General features: G+C 45.1%; 1 protein-coding gene across 3 annotated transcripts in view; it reads right to left on the reverse strand.

Moving 5' to 3' along the window:
* CACNA2D3 (calcium voltage-gated channel auxiliary subunit alpha2delta 3) overlaps positions 1-12,841 on the reverse strand; it is an 806,557-nt gene that overhangs the window by 119,060 nt on the left and 674,656 nt on the right. The window lies entirely within an intron of this gene.

Below are 12,841 nucleotides of genomic sequence, written 5' to 3' on the forward strand. Positions count from 1 at the left end.
CTGGGTGACATGAGATGTGCAGACACACCTGTGCAGGGGGCATTCACTGACAGCTGTCACACAGTCTCTCTGCACACGCTCTGGGACGCCATGGCTAAGGCACCAATGACTGCCAGGCTCTTGCTAACAATCATGCAGTAACCGTTCTATTTTAAGTTCTTATGTGACTGAGGAAATATTTTTGTGATATGGAAACTGGTCCCACAAATGCCACCTGTGATCTTTTCAAGGTGGAACAGAATTTCAAATAAATCAAGTTGCTTCACCGAAAGACAGCGAGCGGTCTTTGCCATTCCACAGGCTGAGGTTTATCCCATGGTGAGCAGTTTCCATTTTTACTGCAGCTCAGACAGGTGCGAACAGAGCCACCAACCTGGGTGGCGGAGAGGCCAGGGCACGGCCTTGAGCCTCTGCTCGGGGTTCCAGGGACACTTACCCCAGCTCCTGTTCCATATCCTTCCCTCCAGGGGTCAAAGGAATCCATTTGAAACTGCATAGTTAGAATTCTACCAAGATTCCATTAGCAGGGAGAAATTATTATATTCATAAAACTTAATCTTGTAACGTCCCACAAGCCGTTAAATATTATGGGTTATCTTCTCTTGTTACAAAAGACAATGAAAACAATGTGGGTGTTTAGGGGGAGCAATGATACACACTAAAAACTCCAAATGCCATCAAGACTTTATTTACTGCTCACCCACACAATCCCAGCATTATAAAGACAATGAACAATGAATGGAAGGGGGGAAAAACAGCTCACAGAAACCAGAATCTTAAAGCTCCATCCCCACACCAGTAAGCAGTTTGAAAAGAGTGCCCGTCAGGACCCATATGTTTTCTGCATGTGTAAGAATACTCTTACACAGGGGGCTTACTTCATAACCAAGATTCTTTTTCATTTAATTCAGTCATATTAGATTATGGGGCTGATTATGATCATATCCACAAATCAGTATTTTAACAGAGTTTCCATGGAAACACTATATGCCCCTGTTTTTTAACTTTTTGGACAAGGCTTTGCCTGTTTAACAACTTGAACAAGTTTGACGAGGACAACATGTTTTGTTTAAGTTACATTAACTGGGGCCAATATTTCCTAATTGCATTACCAGGAGAAACATTCACAGCATTACTTGTACCATGGAAAACCTCCCCTAGCCCAGCCCTCGCTTTGCTTTAATCACCAGAGAACAGGAAACATACCAGGATTGCCTTGTCTTATCAGGTTTTAAATGTGTTAACTGGTTTTAAATCTATGAAATAATCTCCCTTATTAAATGACAAAGTTAGTCTTGTTAAGAGGATCGGCGTTTGTGGCTACATCCATTTCTTTCTTAAAATGCAAACATACCTTTGGCTCCCTGCTACAGGGGTGAACTCATTGTGCATAAAGGCATATCCTTTTTTGCATATGGGTTTCAAAAATAAATATTCTACTCCCTTACGTCCCCACCCCCCCCCCAAAAATGGTGGAAAATGTATCAAGCACAATACTATCAAGCACAGAATAAATGCAAAAGTGATATTCAGGAAACATTCTTGTGTATCCTTCTTTGCATAAAACCGCTTTTTGGGGCTCACACCCACACAACCAGAGAGGTTTACTTCTCCACAATTTGGGAGCAGCCTGTAGCAAAGTTTTTGAAAATGCTGCACTTAAAAAAAAAATGTGGGGGGTGGGGCTTTAGGGACCCAAGTCAGAGTTCACCCGACAGCATATAAAACATACGGCCTGAAGCTCTGTAAGATGCCTGCGTCTGAAACCCTGGTGGAGCTTCATAAAACACCAGCGAGGAATAGTTTAATTTTACAGCATTAGGCACCGAGGCGGTAATTGGAGGGGGCAAACTGTATTTTAATACATCAAAGTACACTGCACAACAGGGGAGCTGACCATATTTTTAAAAGACAAGCACCCCCTATTCAGAAGTACTTGACGCAGAAACTTTCCTTTCTGCAGGGGGATCAGTAGAAAAGTCAGTCTCCCACCAGCTCCCTGTCTTACTTGTTAAACTGTGACTGTATCTCAAAAGCTGGCTGATTTGTCTCTGGGCCGATGTCTTTTATTCAGGTGTAGAGTTGTGGATGGAGACTGGAAACCCACATGGTGACTGTGTGTGTGTGTGTGTGTGTGTGTGTGTGTGTGTGTGTGTTTTAATCCTCACTTGAGGATATTTTTTCCAAAGGGAGAGGGAGAGACACAGAGAAACACTGAAGTGAGAGAGACATATTGATTGGTTGCCTTCCACATGCCCTCCACCAGGGCCGGGAGCCTGCAACCTAGGTACGTGCCCTTGACCAGATTCAAACCTGGGACCCTTCAGTCTGCAGGCCAACACTCTATCCACTGAGCTGAAGTGGCTAGGGCCTGTGTGGTTCTTTCCTGCACAGAAGTCCAGCTGTCCGGGCCACCAGGTGGGCTCAGCCCGTCCACCTCCTGCCCTCTCTTTGAGCTGCTTATCATCTGCTGAGCCCTGAGTCCTGCATTCCTCTCCTCTGCATGGCTACCGAGAACTCTTCAGTGCAAAGAGGCTGCCATTTCACATGGATTCCTTCCAGGGCGTGCTCTGTCTTGAGCCGGGAGGTTCTAAAGCAAACGTGGCCAAGGGGCTTTGTTCGCGTGGCTGTCCAAACACTCACCCGGGGCGCAGGGCAGGAGCAGGGCCACAAAACGCCATGCTTCTCCTGCTACCGGCCAGAGATCAAAGGGAGTTCCGCCCTTCCTGCCCAGCTAGGAGGAGAGGGTGGGCCTGCGGGGGCGGCTTCTGAACAGGGGAGCAGCCATGACAAATCTGTCCCAGATCTGACTGATAGCGCGTTCCAGGGATGGACCAGATTAGTGCTAGCTCCATGCACAAAGTGCCTGCTTCCCTCACCTCCGCCCAGAACCCTTTCCACCTGTAGCCACAGCCGCCAGGCGCCAGGCCCTCCTCTTCTCTAGGTGGCCCTTGGCAAGGAGAAGCACTGAGCACAAAGACCTAAGGCCAGCGGATGCATGGGTAGGGGTGGTGGGGTCATTCCTATCAAGTCTGTTTGTCTGGGCTAAGTCTCTTTTAGGCCCTTCCTTTGTTTGCCCCTCATGAAGGGGAAGGGGCCAGGAAGAATCAGATGAAATGAAAGAACATGGGAGTTAAAAGGCTTTGAGATCAGACAGACGCAGGTTCAAGTTCCCGCCCTATTACTTACAAACTGATCTCTGGTTAGTGACTCACTCTCACCCCAAATCAGGCTGTGTTTTTTTTTTGTTTTGTTTTGTGTGTGTGTGTGTGTGTGTGTGTGTGTGTGTGTTTTCTTCTGTAAGATGTAAGAAGTCATAGTTCCACTCCTGGAATGGCGGACGGCTTCCTGATTGCCTCTGGGGAAAGCACCTGTGTATGAGATTTTCTGTGTGTTCCATGAGTTTGAGATGTTTTGATTCACCTTGAGAATTTAGGGACTCTGTTGGTCAGAGCAATCTTATTTCTAGACAGAGAAACTAAACAGAACAAGCTGCTAATTCACAGTGCCAGGTCACCTCCATGTGACAGATGCATACAGAAATTAATGGGGAGCTAGAACAAGCTGCTAATTCAGTGCCAGGTCACCCCAAATGTGACAGATGGGTGGAGAAATCAATGGGGAGCTAGTTCACAGTTTCCTCTTGGTCCTAGTTTGCCGTCCAACATTTATTACCCTTTCAGACACTTCCGGTTCTTAAGCCCATGACCATGCTCTGCTGGGCGAGTTTCAGGGAGAAATTACATGCGGCTCAGGGCTAACCCACCCAACCAGCAAACCCTGGCGATCATGGGAGCTCTGGCTGGCAGTCACCCACATGCCCAATTTCAGAAACAAGAGATGCCTGTGCCACCCTCCGGCTTTTCTGGAGCCACATCTCTAGTGGGAGCCATGGGCATCCTGTGCAAGTGCACAAGCCACAACTTCATCCCTTTCAACATGCCCTACAATTTTGTTTTTCATTTTGGAAGCCCATTTTTAGAAGTAGTGAACTTATTTTATAACAGGAGGGAAATGACTGTCTTCATGAGGACAAGGAGAAACACCAAGTTTACATCAAGATGCAGATGTTGGGGGGTAGATGGGGCTCGGTAGTAGCTTCCTAGCGCATCCTTCAAATTCTCCCAAGATGGTCCTTGGCTTTGCATTCCAGACTTCTCAGACAAATTTGCAAATGACAAGGATCTGCTTCAGGAGCAGCAACTAGGATGATGCTAGCAGGAGGCCAGCAGTTGTCGGCTGTTGTCTGCCTGGCGCACCGGGCTGGAAAGGATTCCGAGGCCGTGCTGGGCTCCCTGGGGCTACTGGGTGGGCCACTAGGCCCCCCGCAAAGCAGGTAACTACAGCACCCAAGCACTTACTTGCTACCCCTGGCCTGCTGGCTGTGGTATCCACACTAACATACACCTGAACACTCAGGAGGGAACGTTCCGTCCTAGCAACGGAGCCCCCGAGCCCGGCAGGGCTGGCTCTTCCTGCGCGGCACTGGACCACGCACTGTGTGGGGAGGACAGCTCCCTCCTGCCGCTCCCCAGCCACGTGTGGGGAGGACTCCCTCACAACCGCAAACTGCAGGAAGAGCTCAGGATTTGATACCCATGTACTGAGATGTGGTAATGCTTGCGAAATTGCCATCCTCTCTACAGCCTTATGGAGGGCAGCAAGATGCATCTGTCCAGTTATGGAGAGATGGTGGGGCTGCCAAAGGACACTGTAATATTAATAATGCAGTTACAGTGGGAGGTGGGGGTGGGAGGCTCAACAACCGGCTTCCTCGCCTCTTCTCCAGCATCTTCTCACCGAGCTCTCCTCACCTTCTGTGTTAGCCACCCTGGACTCCCGTGGCTCCCAGGGCACTGTGCCATCCACTCTGCCCTCTCAGCCTTACACATGCCATGTGTTTACGTGGATGGCCCTTGTCCCTCCCTCTCCCTGCAGTAAATTCTTGCCCATTTTTCCATTGCAACCAGGTTACAACATACACCGGGACGGCTGCCCCATGCTCCCAAGTCAGATTCCCTGCTGTCTTCTCTTATGGCACCAGGTACCTCCTCTTCCCGGCACTCCCACAGCTTGAGATTTTCTTTCTTTCTTTTTTTTTTTTAAAAAAAGAATATATATATATATATATATATATATATATATATATATATATATATATGATTGATTTTTTACAGAGAGGAAGGGAGAGGGAAAGAGATAGAGAGTTAGAAACATCGATATGAGAGAGAGAGAGACATTGATTCAGCTGCCTCTTGCACGCCCCCTACTGGGGATGTGCTCGCAACCTGGGTACATGCCCTTGACCGGAATCGAACCTGGGATCCTTCAGTCTCCAGGCTGATGCTCTATCCCAGTGATGGCGAACCTATGACACGTGTGTCAGAGGTGACACGCGAACTCATTTTTTTGGTTGATTTTTCTTTGTTAAATGGCATTTAAATATATAAAATAAATATAAAAAATATAAATCTTTGTTTTACTATGGTTGCAAATATCAAAAAAATTTCTATATGTGACATGGCACCAGAGTTAAGTTACGGTTTTTCGAAATGCTGACACGCCGAGCTCAAAAGGTTCGCCATCACTGCTCTATCCGCTGAGCCAAACCGGTTAGGGCTTGAGTTTTTCTTATTTGTGAGTGGCCGAATCATAAATGTCTATCTCCTTGCTAGATTGTAGGGGCATTTGGATTGTAGGTCCAATTATTTTGCTGTCTTATTTTCATGCCTATAATACCCCCAAACACAGAGCTTAGCAGTTAACGGGCATTCAGTAGGCGCCTTCTTAATAAAGAAACACACAGTGGAATCCCTGGTAGACCTTCAGAGGAGGCCAGATGAGATAGGGGTCAAGAATGGGAGTCCCTCTAATATACCCTATTTTTATATAAGCGTGTTTCCACCTTCAGGGGACATTTAAAACACCAACAAGTACACGTCAGCACCTGCATCGCCCATTCTTGGGGATGTCTCGGTAGATCTAACCATCTTGGCTCCTGATCACACAGCAGCAGCGCACAGCTGCCTTCCCAAATGTCTTCGTGGGAAGCGCATCGGAGCCATGGATCGGAACTTATAAACATCAGCTGTGGCCGTGGAGAGCCGTGCACTGAGTTTATTTTCTCCTCGGCTCTCATTAGAATCACAAATGAAATGTTGACAACACATGAAGGAGCCTGCTTGTTGAACACAAATGTTTCCACTCCTATCAACCTCGAAACCCTGATAGTCATGCTTCATGATGAAAGCTAAACAGCCCTGGGGAGATGACTACATGCTTTCTCTAATTAGGCGAGGATGGGGAAAGGGCCTCCTACCAGGGAGGGACTGCCAAGGAAAGATCGGTAGGTAAACCTTTAAAATGAACAGGACAAGCACACAGAAGGCAGCCCACGGTGGGATTCTTGGGTTAAATGAAAGGATGAGAATGTTCCTAATGGCACCAAAATGGGAAGCTGCCCTTCTAAACTGGGGTAGAGGCTGCATGGAAGTCAACGCAGGGCCTTTATTTTGCTAACAAAAGTCTCCCATGAAGGTTCAGTCACATGACACCAAAGGCAAATGTTCTTTTGTTTGTGGAACTGTTTTGATGACAAGCAGAGATATGTAGAGCACAAATTCACTTAGATGGCAGCTGATGCTAGGAAAATACATATCCCCATGCATGTTTTATAATCCGAAAACAGGGTGAACTCTGTTACACAAGCAAAACGCTTCTTTGCATTTAACTCGCTTGTTTTTCTTCCAAACAGATCAGTGCAAATAGATACAGCCTAAGTGCCTAGTTGGTATATGTCATACAGACACAATAATAGAGAATATAATAGAGAATAGACCAGCTAATGTATATTGCTATGTGCAGGGGCATTTTTATTTTTTATTTTTTTGCTAAGGTTCTTGCATAAAAATATTATTTAACCCTCCCTGCAAATCTGACAGTTTGCCAGGGTTCCTTTGTACAGATGATTAATTGAAGATCAGAGGGGTTAAGTAACTTATTTAAGGTCACACAGCCAGTAAAAATTGGATGCAGCATTGAACCTGGATGGTTTCACTTCGTATTCCATGCTTTCATATCAGGGACACTGTTCTAACATGAAACAGTGGGTCAGATGAAGGCTGGAATAACAAAAAGGATTCCGAAACTTCAGGGTTGGTACTTGGTGGGTCAGAACGTAAGTCCTGCTTGAGATAATTGTGTTGTCCAGAACATTTTTAAACTAGACACATCAAAGAGCTAACACAGAGCAAACTTTAAAAAGAAAAAGTCAAAACCCAGCTTTATTATTGCACCACAATATATATCCACGAAGTTATAATTTGAAAATATGAAAAACACATTGTCATTTATTTCAGAAACTGAACTATCATGTTATAATAAAAGTACAAAAGCAAATAAAGATTCACCAAGAAGAACTGCACAAAACTTTCATTTTATGTATAACATGAGTAAACAATCAAACATGAATTTGATTCCAATTTATATTTGGGGGCAGGGACAAAAGTAGTCAATCAAAAGATCTAAGTAAAACGAGTCAGTGTGAGGCCTTGGCCAGGCTTCCTAAGCTGCCATGTTTCTTGATCCTTTTGTTTCTTTCATTAGCTTAATATCAACCAGCATCTGTCTATGTTTATTCCACCAGCTGCATGAGCTCACTAATTACCTTTAATCATACTTATCTGAATGCATCTTTATCTTCACATGCATCCTGTATGCACACAAGCTAAGTGCTGGAAGGCTGCGGTTGGGGAGAACTTGGAATAGGAAGTATGTACTTCCTCTAACCTGAACCAAAACAACAACAACAACGAAACAAAAAAACCCCACAAATCTGCCTCTAAGTCTGCCTCTGCTACCACCCAAAAGACTTCTGAGACTTAGTTCCGGAGAGTTGGACAGTGTCAGTGTCCAACAAAGTCATATGCAGTCTTTCCATGGGTAACAGGTTCCAGGTGATGAGATGATCATCATAGAATCGGATACAATAAATAAGAATTGCTAAATAGCACTCTACAAACTGGTAAGTTCTTTGAAGACCAAGAGCCAGCATGCCATGTCTTTACTAGTGCCCAAACATCTCGCTCAGACCTGGGCTCCATGGACAAGTTGATACTGAAAAAGTCTCATACATTTTGGCCACTGTCTTCCTTACTTTTAAGGAGGTTGAAGGCACACATTTCATAACTAATACTCCACTAATTTTATTTTAAATCCACTGCTCTACTAATATTATTAGACACCTTGAGGCCAGGTAGAGAGTTTAAACTCTACAGATAGTCATGTAAAGTAAATTTAATGATCATAGGTAGCCCTTGAACTTGAAATTTTACCTTAGCAAGAAGGCAAGAAAGAATAGAGAGATGCACATACCCTTCCCACCTTCTCACTAGAGACTTGATTCTCCACTGAACTTCTCAAAAGGAAGTAGTGTTCTTCTCAGTTAGCTAGAGCTTCCAGATAATTAAATCTGCATCTTACTGTCAAAAAGAATGTATTGTATATAAAAAGAAGACCTCAAGACATAAAATATATTAAGCTCTAAGTTCCCTGAGTACCTAACATGGATATTCACAATCCATGTATTGGTAATAAATATGCTGGAGACTTTGGGTAAGTTACTTAAATTTTCTGTGTCTCAGTTTTATCACTCATTCATTCAGCATTTGTTTCATGAACCTACTACAATGGGAAGAAATATTAGAAATCATCATAAGCTTAGAGCCTACTGAGCTGTCACCTTTAAGTGAGGTAACACTAATAAAATGTGGAGGCAGAGACTGCTAATGCTTTGCAACAAGTATGACTCCTCTTCTTCCAAGGCACGCAGCTAGACTACATTTCCAAGACTCCCTAGCTGTTAGACATGGTCACATGATTTCATTTTGGCCAATGAAATATAAGCAAAAGTAATAAGTACCATTACTGGATTGGCCCCATTAGCCAGCTGATGGAGAGAAATCTGAGAACTAAGAGGAAGACATCCTGACAAGATGGACAGAGTCTGGGTCCATGAATGATGGCATTGAGTCTGGCCCCTGTCCATCTGAAGTGCACTGTGTTAAGGGCAATGAATAAGCTGTTGTTAAGTTAAGCCATTGATATTTGGGGTTTGTTACAGCACTTACATTACTTTAATACAAATCCTTAGCAATATTGACCCACTGCAAGCACTAAATCAATGATATGTTTACGTTTTAAAATAAATTCTTAGTTCTCTTACTATATTTTTTATAAGACCAAAGAGGAAGGAAGGAAGGAAGGAAGGAAGGAAGGAAGGAAGGAAGGAAGGAAGGAAGGAAGGAAGGAAGGAAGGAATACTGAGGCATTGTAAATAGCTCTTTATAAATTTGCCATTTGATCATCCACAATTCCTAGGGAAATATTTTCCAAATGCCATATTTTCTCCACAACCAAATGAAATTTCTGTGTGGATTGTAGTGCCAGGGCCTCCTTCCTACTATCCCAGGCTGCAGCTGTCCCTCAGCTTGACAACCTCCCTCACATCAGATCCTCACAGCACCTGCTTTGGATGGGGGCCCAGTGACAGGGATGGGGGAAGCACTTTGCCATGATTTCACCAAAGCCAATGATAGCACTGGATGACATGCTCATGTGCACTATATGGTTTGCCCGCAGGCCGAGATCACTGGGCAGGGAAAGACACATCACCAAGCTCTGGGTATGCTCTATTTACACATATAACTCAGCCAGTCCCTGGAAAACAAGTGATCTCAAATTTTCTAGGAAACAAAATACACCTTTACTTGCTAATTAACAAAAGTCAGCTTTTCTTGTTTATGTTTTTAAGATTACAGATGTAATACATGTTTGTTGTAGCAAGTTGAATATGCAGAGGGAGAAAGAGAACATTTTCCTTTTCCTTTCTTCTTCTACATTATCCCTGCCCCCTGGGTAATCAGGGTATTTCATCTTCAGGCAAACCAATGCACATTTTTTAGGGTTAACCCTCCACTCTGACATTTTCCCCCCAACATAAATGGGATTATACAATAGGCATTTCCATTAAAATTGCTTTATTTAACCTAACAATTTATTATGAATATCCTCCCAAGTGAGTATATTTAACTCCAATATATTCCTTGAAAATAACTGAATAACATTACCTGGGAGAAGAAAACTATTTGCTGAATTACAAGATATCAACAATTTTAAGAGTTAGTAATTGTTGATTTTTTTTTTTTGGAGGGAAGTGAAATGTTAAATAGACTGACATATAGTAGGAAACCTTCTTAACATGGGCAAACGTGTACAGGAAATATACGTCTAAATATTATACACATATCGGAAATATAGAGAAGCTAGGAACTTGTGGCAATCTCAGTGTCGTGGTAACCACAATCTCTGAGGGTGTGCCTGAAGCAAGTTTCCGTGTGGGAAGCAAGTTCTTGACTAAGTCTTGGTACCAGGAGCACCTCAGCCCTCACGGTGGCATCCTCCCCTCCGGGGAATGGCGTGGCCTGACCTGACGTTTGGCACCCCTCCTACTTTCTTGCATGCAGAGTTGACTTGATACTTCTGGGATCTGGCTGATGGAGGGAAGGAGGGGAAAGGAAGGGAGGAGAAGAGCGAGGGGAAAAGATGCTGCAGGCATTAACATGCAAATCACACACCCTCCTTTTATTCTCTGGGCTGAGGTCAGATGGAATTAATCAACTCAGCCTCTGCATGCAAAGTCCTTCCCTGTCCAAGTGTGCACTGACCACTTAAAATCAACAGTTAGAGTCAGCAGGAGCAAAGGAGAACCAAAGAACCTCTTTGAGCAGTAAGTCACTGCTCCAAGGAACCCGTAGCCGTGGGGGGTTCTCTGCGTGTTATCAGGGTATTCACATTGTAGGTGGGAGCAGCCAGTCTCAACTCTTTGAAGTTCAAGAATACATACTGCTACTAGAAATTGCCACTTTTGATCATCCCTTGCATAGGTCTCTTCCAGATCTAAACTGTGCACTTAATATATATAGCCTCCTGCATGCCCCCCTACTGGGGATCGAACCTGCAACCCAGGCATGTGCCCTTGACTGGAATCAAACCTGGGACCCTTCAGTACGTAGGCCGATGCTCTATCCACTGAGCCAAACTGACTAGGGCCTTCTTAGATCCTTTGAGGTAGGTATTATCTGCATGCTACAGGTGAGGAAGCCGAGGCTCAGAGAGATTCTGTGGGTTGTCTAAGACCACACAGTTTTAGGGTATAAGCAGCATGGAAGTGTGCTTCCTCATTTAGCCGCCAGCCTGGCATTAACTGCAGGTGTTCCCAGATGTCTGAAGTTACCCTGCAGGCGCCCTGGCCTCCTGCACCAGCTGTGCTGTCCATGTATTCATCGTTCAAGATGTGGACCCTAGTTGGGCCCTGCAGAACACAGCTAAATAGCTCTGCTATAACCCAAAGAGACACTCAAAGTCTTCGTTCAAACTCCCTCAAGTCTGTAAATACAGGGCCTTTCAAGTCCACTCAGGCATTCTGACCATAATGAAAAGCTTTCACACATAACAGGGTCCTAAAGATCATCCCACTCAGACCCTCATTCCATAGATGAGGAAACAGGGAGACACATCTAGCTGGTGGTGGAAGTTGGGGTGGGTGACAGGTAATGGTGGTGGAGCAGTGACAGCAGGGGCTACATAAAGGACTAGAGCAGGGTTCACAAATCATGGCTTGTAGGGTGACTGAGCCCTCCACCTGACTTGGTAAATATGGTTTTATAGGAACACAGACATGCCCTTTTTTATGGATTGTCTATCGCTGGCTTCTCCCTCCATCAGAGTGGAGTAATTGCCACAAAGACTGTAATGTACTCAACGTCTAAATATTTACTATTTGGCCCTTCAAAATATGTTTGCTAACCCCTGGAAAAGACAGCAACACACAGGTTGATCTGAGTTATTGGTAACTTTCCAGTTCTTAGAGTGAGTGTTACGTTCACAGGTGTTTGTTATGTTGTGATGAATTAATGACTGAAGGCTACATATGGGCCATCGATAGTCATGTATCACCAAGGAATGATGATTATCAAATTCTCTGCTCCTGAAAATAGACCAGATGGGGGGAAGGAAGAGAGGAAGGATGGGGCCATTTATCCCGAATTAAGATTTTAATGGCTCCTTGTTGCCTATGCCTGACTTTCCCCCATTGTATCTCCCATGCTCCAAGGTGTCGGAGGACAAAAGGTGGCGGCCCAGTAAAGCACGTTTTTCAGGGAGGGTCACGGTGAGCACGTTGGGTTCTCTGAGGCAGGAGGGGGATTGGCTGAAGACGAGGCTATTAAGGACAGTCACAGTCCAGTTTTTCCACTTCATTCACAAGGGGCCTCTTCCCTGGGTACCACAGGAGTGGCCGGAGGGGGCAGGGCTCCAGGTCTGTTGTCAGGACCTCCCTCTATCTGTCAAGTCAAGTTTGGCCTTTGAAAGGCAGCAGCATGACGGTCCTGGCACACATCCTCTTGGGTAATTGTGAACGTGTATGAAGGCACTCTGGGCCATGACACGAGGACCACTGCTCTCCCCATGTCACAGATGAGGCTATGGGGCTCCTGGTGCACAGGTCACTTGCCCAGAGACATAGAGCTGGTGAAGGGTGAAACCAAACTCAAATCCAGAATCATCTGACTCCAAATCCCACACTCCGCAGACCCATGACACTGTCCGAGGCCAGGGAGTCCAGGCCGCCTCAAGAAAAGCATGTTTTCACCATTCCAAGTAGTCGCCGTGCCTCCCAGAGCATTTCAGCATGTTGAAGGGCAGCTCGGGCCATCCCCACCCCAGCAAATGTCAGGGGATTTGCACATTCAAAGAAGCGTTCCAGTCCCGGTGGGAAAGTTCC

This window comes from Myotis daubentonii, chromosome 14, assembly GCF_963259705.1.
Source record: "Myotis daubentonii chromosome 14, mMyoDau2.1, whole genome shotgun sequence".
NCBI classification, from domain to species: domain Eukaryota; kingdom Metazoa; phylum Chordata; class Mammalia; order Chiroptera; family Vespertilionidae; genus Myotis; species Myotis daubentonii.